Source organism: Lactuca serriola, chromosome 7 (genome assembly GCF_051521515.1).
Source record: "Lactuca serriola cultivar US96UC23 chromosome 7, Lser_US96UC23_V15, whole genome shotgun sequence".
Lineage (NCBI taxonomy): Eukaryota > Viridiplantae > Streptophyta > Magnoliopsida > Asterales > Asteraceae > Lactuca > Lactuca serriola.
This window is the reverse complement of record NC_136414.1, coordinates 61,120,232-61,132,909: the sequence shown is the minus strand read 5'-3', so window position 1 is coordinate 61,132,909 and position 12,678 is coordinate 61,120,232.

Sequence of the window (12,678 nt, the reverse complement as noted above, 5' to 3'; positions counted from 1 at the left end):
ACTCAAGTCTAGTCTCACTCCTGTATTAAACACTGATTCTCATAAGATCTTTGTTCCAAAGCTCATATCTGAATCCAAATCCAAATCATAAAGTTTCCAACTTTATGACTTTTCATGGCTAAGAAGTGCCTAACACCAAAATCCTAACTTATTACAGAACTCCTAGCCGGGTGAAGGGAAAGAATCAAGATGGCATTTTTATGACTTAATGCACCCAAAAACGTCTGAAAATGTTGTCCAAGAGGTTTAGAGTTTCTCATACTCAAGTTAACCATGAATAAGGGACAAAAAGGACATAACTTTAACCTATAAGCTAGATCTATCAATGGAGGCACAAATGTACAAACTGTATACCTTCTCGAGATGAATGAAGGGGAAGAAATTTTGAATCCAAAGTTGTTTTAAGCTTCCAAGAACTACCACTACATTCTTTTTTCTTCAAAGGCACCCAAAACACACTTTCAGCTCACAATGCACTAAACTAGGGTTAGGGTTTCAAGGAGTTCGTTAGGGGGGGTGGATAGAGACTGAGAATGGAAGGGGCTTATAAAGGTTAAGGTGCTCAAATAGGGCTCAAAATTCCTAGATTTAGGGTTTACACACTGGTCGAGTATGCTCAATGTACTCTTTTTTACGCCCAGTGTAAGTCATTAAAAATTTGTAACGCTCTATGTAACCCATAACTCCCTAATTTCCACTTCAACTTCAAACGGCCATAACTTCTTCGTTTCAACTCCATTTTCGGTGTTCTTTATATGCACAAAAAGTTATCAAAAATTCCCACAATCATATTTAATTATTTTTTACTAAAAACATCTCAAAATAAAATCCTTAATTCATGCAAGAAACTCGGTCTATAACTACTCCCTCTCTATCCTTTAGTCCAATACACAATTCAAGGGTTAGGTCTCAGAACCATCATTATCACCTCCCAACAGGCATAAACTTTACTTCCTTAAGGCCCAAAACCTTTACGTGACCGGCTTTCAACTCACAACTTTGAATTAAAAAATGGCCAGAAATCAGGCGTTACACAGTTCGACAACTCGATGGAATTGTACCGATGAAAGATAGTTAGGGGGTTGGGAGATTTGAAATTTTGACCGTTTTTCATGATCAAAATTGACCATGTTTTTCAATTTTCTTTCAAAATTTACCTTCTTTCTACCCTATATTAGTACTACTATACCATATTCCATCTCACTTCATTTCTTCAATTTTTCACTCAAACAACCTCATTTTTATGAAAAATGGCTTCTCCTTCCAACCCAAAAACTCAAAAAAGTACCAAAAGAAACACCCACAACACAAACACAATCTCACATTCTTCACCAAATTTCGTCCAAAGACAAAGTGATCGGCATATTTATTCACCTCCAAAATTACACCTTGGTGGTGTTTACTACCCATATCAAGTTCAAAACCAACGTCAATACCAAAACCAACTTCAATTTCAAAACCAAATACACATGAACTTTTCATCCTAACACCAATCGCAAATGGGAAATGAACTCAACCCATTTGACCATCTTCCCGACTACCCAATGAATATCTAAACCCAATTCCAAACTTAAGGAGAACCCATAGTCGACCCCGAAACGGACTCGGAGCCCGAAGAGATTTGACCACAACCCAAGCAAAGTGGAAATTCGACTCCAAGGTGGTAACCCGCGTCATGTAAATGGAAAAAATTTGATGCAGTGTGACAAATTCTAGGTGGTGCCTACGTGGACCGTAGCAAACTTGACACCACTCCCTCCAGCCAAAGTAGCAACACAAGCAAAAGATTTCATCCGCTTTTACACTACTCTAGCTAAATATCAACTTGATCAAACATGCTAGCAATACTAATCTCTCTAATCCTCTCTCATTTTTCTTGGGAAGTCATTCATATTAGGATAAGGCTAATAAATTCTCACATTATTCTATATTTTTCGAACTACAATTTACTTAACATTACAAATAAAGCTTTTACTAAATAAGTGTAAAAAAGTCCTATTTTTTCAGTGTTTACAAAACAGATTTCCAAGATGTTTAAAAAAATAAGAGGGATATTGTAACGCCCGAATCCTGGTATGTATTTTAAGCTAAATTATTCATTTTTGCAAAGGGACTCGACGAGTTGGAGGCCCCAAACTCGTCGAGTAGAAACGGATTTTTAGACGTGGGACTTGAAGTCTACTCGACGAGTAGGGCTGCCAGAGTAAACCCTTAATTTTCAGGGTTTGCATCCTATTTAAGGACCTTAACACTTCATTGTGGCCTCCCTCAGTCCATCAAAACCCTATTTCGTGATCTTGAGCCTTTTAAGTGTGTGTGAGTGAAAAGAGAGTGATTCTTTGGTATTTCCTTGAAGGAGTGGAAGCTAGAAGTGCTTGGCTGAAGGAAGAAGCCTTGGATAAAAGTAGCCTTATTGAGGTATAAAGTCTATACCTTGACTATTCATTTACTAGATCTCTTCATTGAGTAGTTTAGGGCCTTAAGGAGCCTATTATAGAACCATTCATGGATGCAAGCATGTTTTGGAGTCATGACTTCAGATCTAGAGCCCTTGAGGGACTCCATGGCATAAAGGTGCCAACTTTATGGCCATGGGAGTCCCATACAACTTGTGAACCACTTTTTAGGGTCTTTTGAGTTAAATAACCCATGCACGAACGTAAAGTTAGAAACTTTATGTGATATATCGACCCTAGGGAACCAAATCTATGGTTTGGATGCATTAAGCCCAACAGAAAGTAACTTAATGGATATAGGCTATGGAGGACTCAATGATTTGTTCATACAACTCGGTGAGTTGGGTTGTGGTCCCCCAACCTTTTCTGTTACTGAGTAAACTCGTTGAGTTAGGAGATGACTCGGCGAGTTGGCCATGGTTTTGGGTTATAAAGATTGAGGAACTCGACGAGTTCAAGGAAGGACTCGGCGAGTTGTGAGTGAAAGGTCCCGACTATGTTATGAAGATTGAGGAACTCAAAGAGTTCAAGGAAGGACTCAACAAGTTGTGAGTGAAAGGTCCCGACTATGTTATGAAGATTGAGGAACTCGACGAATTCAAGGAGGAACTCGATGAGTTGTGAGCGAAATGTCATGAATCTGTATGAAGGGGAACTCGACGAGTTCATGAAAAAACTCAATGAGTAGGATCAAGATTTCAGAGTTTTATGGATCATGGAACTCGGCGATTTGATGGACCAACTCGGCGAGTTGAGTCAACCAAGATGTTGACTTTGACTTGGATCATTGACCAAAGTTAACCATTAGAGGGATTATGAGTATGAAAGGGTAATTAAAGTAGATTATTATGTGTAGGAGTTTGAGAGGAGTTGATCCCAGAGCCGAGGACAGTACAAATACTACGTAACATTCAAGGTGAGTTACCTTTCAGTAGAAGTATGTCGAAGGCACCAATGTCGACCCACTAGTAGCTGATTATAGTTTAGATAATTATCTTTGTGATAATTGTCTGGTATGCCACTATTTGTTATGCTTTATGTGCTAGTATGCTATGTTATTATGTGGTAGTGGTAGGGGTTAAATACTCTCCAGTTACCGGTTGAAAGAGACCGAAGGGGAAGCCAACACCCATATATGCTAGGTTGTATATGATTTATATGTTTATACTAGGGTATTATGTGGTAGTGATAGGGGTGAAATAGTCCCTGGTTACTAGTTGAAAGAGACCGAAGGGGAGGCCAACACCCAAATATGCTAGGCGGTTACCAGTTGAAAGAGACCGAAGGGGAGGCCGACACCCGGATATGCTAGGCAGTTACCGGTTGAAAGAGATCGAAAGGAAGGCCAGCACCCGGATATGCTAGTCATTATATGATTATATGGTATGTGGTATGATGGGAGAACTCACTAAGCTTTGTGCTTACAGTTTTCAGCTTTTGTTTCAGGTCCTTCTTCTTCGAAGGGAAAGGAGTCGGCACAGTAGCAACGCATCACACATACGATTTTCCGCATATGAGATTCTTGGGATTTGTACTCTGACTTTATTACTATCTTATGACATGCTTTTGAGACATATGATCCATGGTTTTTATGAAATAATATGTAACGCCCGTACATCAGCGCTAGTCAATTTAGAGACGATAGGCGTCAAAAATGACTTTTTGATGGAAGATTATCTATAAGGAGTAATCTTAACTAAGTTGTAGTATATGTTACAAGGATTCCGTACATATAAAGAACGCCGAAATTCGAGTTATAACGAAGAAGTTATGACCTGTCGAAGTTTTGCGACAGAACCGGCACGACACAGCGCAACGTAAAAAGTGAATTTATGTTGGAGCGATATTTAGCCTTAGCAATCTAAAGAAGGATCGAAGGTCTCGTTGTTGGTATCGAAGCGATAAAAAGTTAGGCGAGAACGGACGTCAAACGAAGAAGTTATGAATTTATAACGAAGTTTTTCTGTTGCGGCCTATAAAAATAAATAATAAAAATAAATTCAAAACTAGCCGACGAAGTCTAAACGAAAGTTGTAGATCGTAGTCTCACCTTCGCGTGGATATAAAGAACGTCGAAAACGGAGTTCGTATGAAGAAGATATGAATTTCCGAAGTTTATTAAATATTTTGTATTTAAATTTAATTGAAAAATCCGGCATTATCCGAAGGAGTCACTGATCTGATTCGAAGTACGCCCCGCGTACAGCGAAGCATGACGACCCTCGTATCAAGTGGCTTTGGATGACGAACGCCATGACGATTTCGGACCTGTACGCCCCGCGTACTCCGAGGCTCCAGCCTCTTATAAATAGGATGCGAGGGCTGCCGAGTTCTTTTGCTATTTTGTCTCTTCTCTCTCCCGTTTTGCATCGATTTGCATGCCAGAAATACCCCGAAGCCCCGGTATTATTCTCAAGCCCCGAAGCAAGTCCCGAGATCCCGAAGATCCCGAGAAGTGCGGTTCCCGAGCCGAAGCTCTGCCCGCGAGAAGTTCGATTTTTGTGGAGATCTTCAAGATCTAACGAAGAATACTACTTCTGCAAGTCGTAGTGCTGTCTGATCATCTTCTGAACAAGTGAGTGTATACTACCTTTCACAAACACGATAATAATACAAGTATGGTTTGAGTGTATTAAGTATATTGTTGTTTATACGAGTGAGTGTGTAGTTACTTTCTTCTAACACATAAATATTAAGTATTTTCTATAAAATACGTGCTGTGTGTATGATATAAAGTTGTTTATATGTGTGGGTGTATAGTCCCTTTCATAAACATGGGTATAATACAAGTATTGTTTGAATGTATCACGTATATGTTTAGGAGGGTGTGTGGTTATTTCTTCTAACACATAAATATGAAGTATTTGTTATAAAATACGTGCTATGTGTTTATATATTGTTGTTTATTTGAAATGAGTATGGAATGAATGTTTTATATAGTTTTTAAATGAGTTAAACTGTATATGTATTCCATATCTACAAATATGTTGGGTAGAACATGGGTAGATGAGATAGTTGGTATGTGATAAAATGATGATGTACGTAAGATGATTAAGAATGATACTGGCAGATGCACCAATTAGAGAATGTCATAATGCTAGCAGATGCGCTCAAGCATAGTATTGGTAGATGCACCAAAGAGAAAGTGACATAATACTAGTAGATGCACTTAAGTATAGTATTGGTAGATGAAACTAAAAGAGCATGCCATAATGCTAGCAGATGCGCTTAAGAATAATATTGGTAGATACACTAAGTAGTGAATGTCGTGATCTTGGCAGATGCACCAAATATAGATTGTCATAACAATAGCAGATGCGCTTATAGGATAATCTTGGCAGATGCGCTTATAAGATAATGTCGGCAGATGCGCCTAAAAGAGAATGTCATAAACCTGGCAGTCGCGCCTCATAGTGTATGACGTAATCCTGGCAGAGGCGCTTAAAGGATAATGTTGGCAGATGCGCCTTATGTAGCAATGGAAGTTTGTGTAAATTCCTTAGGTCAATCCTTAGGAATGAAGGAATGACGAGTAGTTGAATTCCTAGGGTAAAATCCTAAGAAACATAATAGGGATGAGTAATCGAGTTTATTGTTTGATGGTTGAATATAATAATTGTATTATTGTGGGTTGAAAACCCTATATGCTCACCAGGCTCCCAAGCCTGACCCACTCAGTTTTCTTTGCATTACAGGTAATGGCACAAGAGTATAAGTTGGTGGACTTGACGAGAGATTTTGGATTATAGGCCAGTAGTTATGAATAACTGTTGTAAGGTCTATTTATTATTGTTTATGCTTTTGGTCTGTATCGGAACATGGCATCCCGAGGTTTTATTATTTAATGAAAATACATTATCTTTGAGAAACGTTTTGATAAATGGTTATCATATTTTATTTTGGGAACAAATTCCGCAACTGTTTTCTTTAAACGATCACTCTGATTTATAAAACTAAGCATAAACAAATCGGTCTTTTCTGGCCGTGAAAATGGGGATGTCACATAATATAACTTGATGTTGTTTTCTATAATGTGTTTTATGAATCAAAAATGAAATTTTTGTTCTTGAATTTTGGGATGTTACATATATAATCCATCATATCAAAGATAAAACTACATATCAATATCTATTGCTTCCGTGCATTCTCTAATATTTCTCCAAGTACTTCCCACCAACCCACTCTCTGTAGCCAATACTCTTCAAGATACTTTTCACCTCAATCAAATGTTCAAATTACTATGCTAAGATGGAAAGCCTAATTAGATACACGTGTTTAAATTAGAAATCATATATGGATACAATATAAGCTACTTAAAACATATTATTCTTTACTTCTAAGTTATACTCAATCTTCCTCAAGGGCTTTTAAATTCATAAAATATTGCATTAACTTTCAAATATACGAATACAAATCATATAACATGAGTAGTGTATATAAAGTCAAATACATGGAATATACTTATACTACTCTTGGTTTTCTATTCACTTCCTATTCTCTACCATTATTTAAACTCTTTAGAGACTAAGACGATTACCAAGGAGGCCTTCATAGTATAGTTACAACATATAAAGTAACAAGGCTACTCAAGTCTCAATATAACATGAGCTACTAATAGAGATTGTTACCTAGTATATATGTTTATATAGTGTAACACCCCATTTATTTAATAAATAAATAAACAAATTAATGAATGAATAGTAGCCCTATAATTTATAATTATATAGCAAGGTGTGGTTCTCGAGGAGTTAACTGTTATAATTTTAGAAGGCGGGGATTAAAGTGTAAAATCCAGACTTAATTGGTAAGTAATATTGAAGAAAGGGGTTTCTTGGTAACAATTAGGACTCGATATGAAAGGAATTATGAAAACAAGGGCTAAAGAGTTAAATAAGGACCTCATTTGAAAATAATTGTAGAGGGTGGGGCCACTTAGTAAAATATGGGACTTATTTTATAAAGGAGTTACATGGATGGGGTTAAAAAGGTAAATTTCAGATTTATTTTGGAAAAGACAAGGGAAGGAAGGACCAATCTTGTCAAAATCGGATAGAAGTTATAGTGGAGACGGGTTTAAACCCGTCACTAGCCTCCCCTCCCATAAACATTGAACCCGAGCCCTAATACTCAACTTATTCTCTAGCTGCCAACCTCGTGTCCAGCCGCCATCGTCATCTTAGCTGGGAACCACCGGTCGAGTGCTGCTGTCACCGTTTCGCTACCGACGAGGGAGATAAGTCGATGACTGTTGCCACAGCACCTCTACCTTTCTTCTTCTCCTTCTGTTCTGTCTCCGTTCGTAGTCGTTCATGGTGGTCGCCGGCGTCTCAACTTCCCTTGCTCCTTACATGACTTCGTAGTAGCCGGTCGCCACCACTGCCGGCGTCGTTCCATGCGGTGGTTTTTGCTATGTTTTGGGTGTCGCCGCTACAACGAGGATAGCTCAGTCATGTGGCTTCTTCGTGTTGTATCTCGTGTAGTGGGTGTATCGAATTCAAGCCATTTGTGGGAGATATTGGCTGGAAAACGCATGAAGACCACCATGGCAACCAACCATGGTGGCCGCCGCCATCAACACCGCCGTTTATTGTTGTTGTCGTTGCCGTCTGCCACCAGGTGGGTGGCTGGGGTCGTGTTGTGGACAAATAGTGTGCGTTGTGGGTGTTTGTTAAGTCGGAAAGTCGAGTACGGTCACCATCACCACTTACCACCACCGGCCACCACAAGGGTGGTTGTGTGTGTGTGTTATTAGTGTGTGTGTGTATTATCGAGTTGTATATTGTAATGGTGCCAAAATAATAATAGAAATCTCAAACCACCACCGACCACCGTGTCGGGTGGCGGTGTGCTTAGTTGTGTTGGGATTGTTTATTGGATGTTTGGACAAAGGACTAAAACCCTAATGGGCCTATGAAACCCTAATGGGCCCAATGAAGCCTAACCGACCCAAAAGCCCAAACATGTGACTAATGGGTGTAATAAACCCTAATTGACCTAAGAAAAGCCCTAATAGGCTTAAGGATTTGGTTTTGGGTCTATTGGGCTAAGATGGGATTGGAAACCTTAATTAGGGTTTAGAAAACCCTAATATTGGATTTATGGGCTTGGACTTATCAGGACCCACATTTGGGCCATTGGAATGGAAGTGTGTATTGATCCCAATCACACCATATGATTTATTTAGAAGAGTGATGGACTTAATGGATTAATTCCTTAATGGGTTAAGTGAGAAACACTTAACCCTCATCGTCATTTTATGTGAAACCGTAATTTCACATGGGTTTATTGTTGGGACTTTGTATTGGACCTTGATAATTGGGTTATTAATGGACCATCCAAGATCAAATAAATGGACTAGAATAATTAATGGGCTTTGAGGTAAGACCCATGTAAGGGATTTGGGCCAAATTTGGAAAATTGGGCCATAGTTTGGGCCTTAATGATTACACGATATTGGGCCATTAGAATGTCAAATGTTGGATTGGACTAATTGGTTGGGCCTCAAGATAAGACCATATAAAGGTTTGGGCCCAATTTGGAAAATTGGGCCATATATTGGGCTTTGAGCCATAGTTGGACTTTTGGGCCTTTGGATTGGGCCTCGGGCTTGAATCAAGCCAAGTTAGGGGTAGAGTAGTCTTTTACCCCACCCCCCCAAGCATGGACTTATGGTTATGTATTGGAACCTAATTATTAATTGGGTGTTATTTTGGTGTTGACAGTTCGGGAATTTGTCATCCAACAGCTGGGGTTGAGTCTGCAAGACTTCAACAGTGTAGGATTGTGTCTACGCGACTTCAGCAGTGTCAGGTGAGTTATCCTCACTATACTCAAGGGTCTAAGGCACCAAGGCCGGCCCTTTGGACTGTTATCTGGTTATGATATGCTAGTATGATCTATTAGATCGATATCTTAGAGGGTAGGAGAATATTATGTGGCATGCGGTATGATCTGTTAGTTCGGTATCCTAGAGGGTAGGATAATATTATATGTTATGTGAGTATAATCTGTTAGATCGGTATCCTAGAGGGTAGGATAATATTATGTTGTACGTGGCATGATCCGCTAGATCAGTTTGTTGTCTATAGACTGCTATGTGATTATCTGTTGTATGTGCACATGTTTGTTTGGCGGTTGAAGCTTATCTGCTTTGTGCGAAAGCCAATAGACTTGGGCATTCCAACCTGTTGGTTGTGGGCCGTGAGTATTCCATCCTGATGATGATTGGACTCGTAGTATGTGGGCATTCCAACCTGTTGGTTGTGGGCCCAGGGTATTCCATCCAGATGATGATTGGACCCATAGTGTGTTGGCATTCCAACCGGATGGTTGAGGGCCTGGGGTATTCCAACCCGATGGTTGACTGGACCCATAGTATGCTGTTATGATTATATGTACATTGTTTTGGGTATGGGCATTTTGGGGGAACTCACTAAGCTTGATGCTTACGGTATCAATTTATTGTTTCAGGTGCTTCATATGGTTTGACAAGGCGAATGCATGACTGTACACATCCTCGTGTTTTGGACTTATGGTTTCTGGGATACTCTGATATTAGATAATTTTGAAAACATTTTGTAATAACTAATGACTTTTGGATGTTTGAAAAAGTTTTAAATTGACCTGATTTTTATGGGTGTTACATATAGCTGTATGGGCTACTTATAGGGGTTGTCCTCCTAATTACTCTAATTCTACACGTGGCTTCTAAGAGGGCACACAACATCTAATCTTGTTAATATATAATGGTATACTAATAAAATAGTACTTATTAAAAACCCTAAGACTTCTACACAAACACAACATCTAAGCTTGTTAATATATAATGGTGTACTAATAAAATAGTACTTATTAAAAACCCTAAGACTTCTACACATTGTCATCCCAATTCCATATATGTCTTATTAAAATGGTTTAAAAGAAACATAAGTCTCTCTCTCTATATATATAGTTGTATACTCATACCAATGTACCTTAATTCGTTATTTCTCATAGTATACATATGTTTACTAAATGCTATTGAAATGTTATCTTTAAATATTCTTAGATGATTATAACTATGTAACATAGATTATCATTGTTCATATTTTCTTAATATATACATAAACTTCTCAATATATAATGGTATGGTTATACCAATATATTCTTGATGACTCTTTCGATTCTTAAAGAATATTGATTATTTAAATCTACACGCTTGTTGTGTTTCTCATATGAATACATATGATATATGATTAATTAATGGTTCTAATACCTTTAAATATGTTTCAAGATTTAAAGATGCAATCGAACTACTAAATGCATATGCTTTTCTCAAGCATACATATAAGATTACATGCATAATATACTTTTAAATTTAACAAAAAAATATATAACGTCATTAATGGACATATGTAATAACTTTAACTTATCCTCAAAGTTTATAAATTCTTTTACCCACCTAAATTATTGTAACACTTTTAAAGTGAGCGTAATAGTTGATCATCCGTGTGGTACACAAGTTTTAACATAATATAAAATGCATTCCGTTAATAACTAGATTTTCTGTTGATTATGGTTTAAAGTTTGAATTAGAACTAAAATTTCATTCAATTTAAGTTTTGATATTTGCATCTCCAACCTGTAACGCTCGTAAGTTAGGGCTAGATGATTTAGATGATATTTATATATTTATAGTACAATTTAACTACAAATGATAGTAGCACAATCCTTTTAGATTGCCCTCAAACCTAATAATTGAATATGATAACTTTAGAGAGAGAGAGAATGATTTATTAATTTATTATATGATTAATAAATTAATTATAAATCAAAATAAATAATTTGTTAATATATTATGAGAATACTATATTAATTGAAATAATATTATTTAATTAATAATTAATCAGAAATTAATTAGAATTAATTTGGAGATTAATTGAATTAATTAAAAGTAAGAGAACTAAAGGTGATAATGTTCAATAGTTGAGCAGTGAGCAATTCTAGAACCCTAAGGGTGCATTGGATGTCGTAGGGAGGAAGTTAAGAGATTAGGGTTATCTTGGAGATATATGCCTTATCCAACACCTTCCTAAACTCCTATATAAACCCCTAAGGGTTTGATATCTCGTTCATGCTCTTCCAAGAGGCATAAGGCCGAAATTCTCAGTCTCCTAATCTCTCTCTTCAAGTTCCTTGGTTGTTAGATTTTGAATGTAAACCATTAGAGGCACTACACTTGTGACGCTTGCTACCAAAAATTTTCAAGTAAGGATCCAAGATTGCTTTCAATAACAATCTTTAAGGTTAATTTTCTTATCTTATGAATTAGTTTGTTCACAGGAAAGTTTTGTAGACTAGCCATTCATAGTATTTAAAAACTAATTACAAAAATTGTCTCAGTAATTTACAATATTTTTTGGAGTTGCTTCTTTTGGTATGAAAAAAGAAAAATTATCCCGAGACGAAGCCCGAGTTATGCACCTAGTTAATTATAGATTCACAAATAATTATTTTTTTAAATATTACTTTCACCCAAAAGACCATACATAACTTTCTTTTTTTAGCTTAGTGACCATGTTTGCATTGTAATTCAATACTTATCATACTTGTTTCTTTATGAAAAAGAGTACTTCTTGTAGTCTACCTCTAATCTTCGACCCTTGAGAACATTTGTCACCAAGGATATGAGTGTATCTTTGACAATAGGAAACAAATGCTACATATCTTTTTAAGGAAAATAAATATATAGAATGTTGAAGGGATGGTTTGTCCTCGTTGTGATATTTGAAAGAATAAATTATAATTTCATAGCAAAACAAAATTGCATTCTAACTAATAATTTCCAAAAGGTTACAAGGAAATTGCGATTACACCACATTTAAAAAAAAAAATCAGCCAAGACTCAAAGAGATCTACACCATTATATTCTGTCAAAATAGATGCCATTTTGAGAGGGAAAGATCAATGAACTCATTTTAATGAGTCATTTCAAAATTGGCAAGTGAATAATTTCACGTCAATTAAGATTAAATTAAACAGCTTAATATGTTGCTTATAATAGAGATGTAATTTAATTAGTTGTAGAGTGATAATAGAGCCGACATGTGTCATAAAATTAATTAGAAGTTATATGAAAGTGATAATGACATAATATTAATAAAACTATTTATTAGTATAAAGATTTTCTAAATTAGAATAATTTTGTTATGAAAAAAACGAGAAACCAGAAAACATGACAATT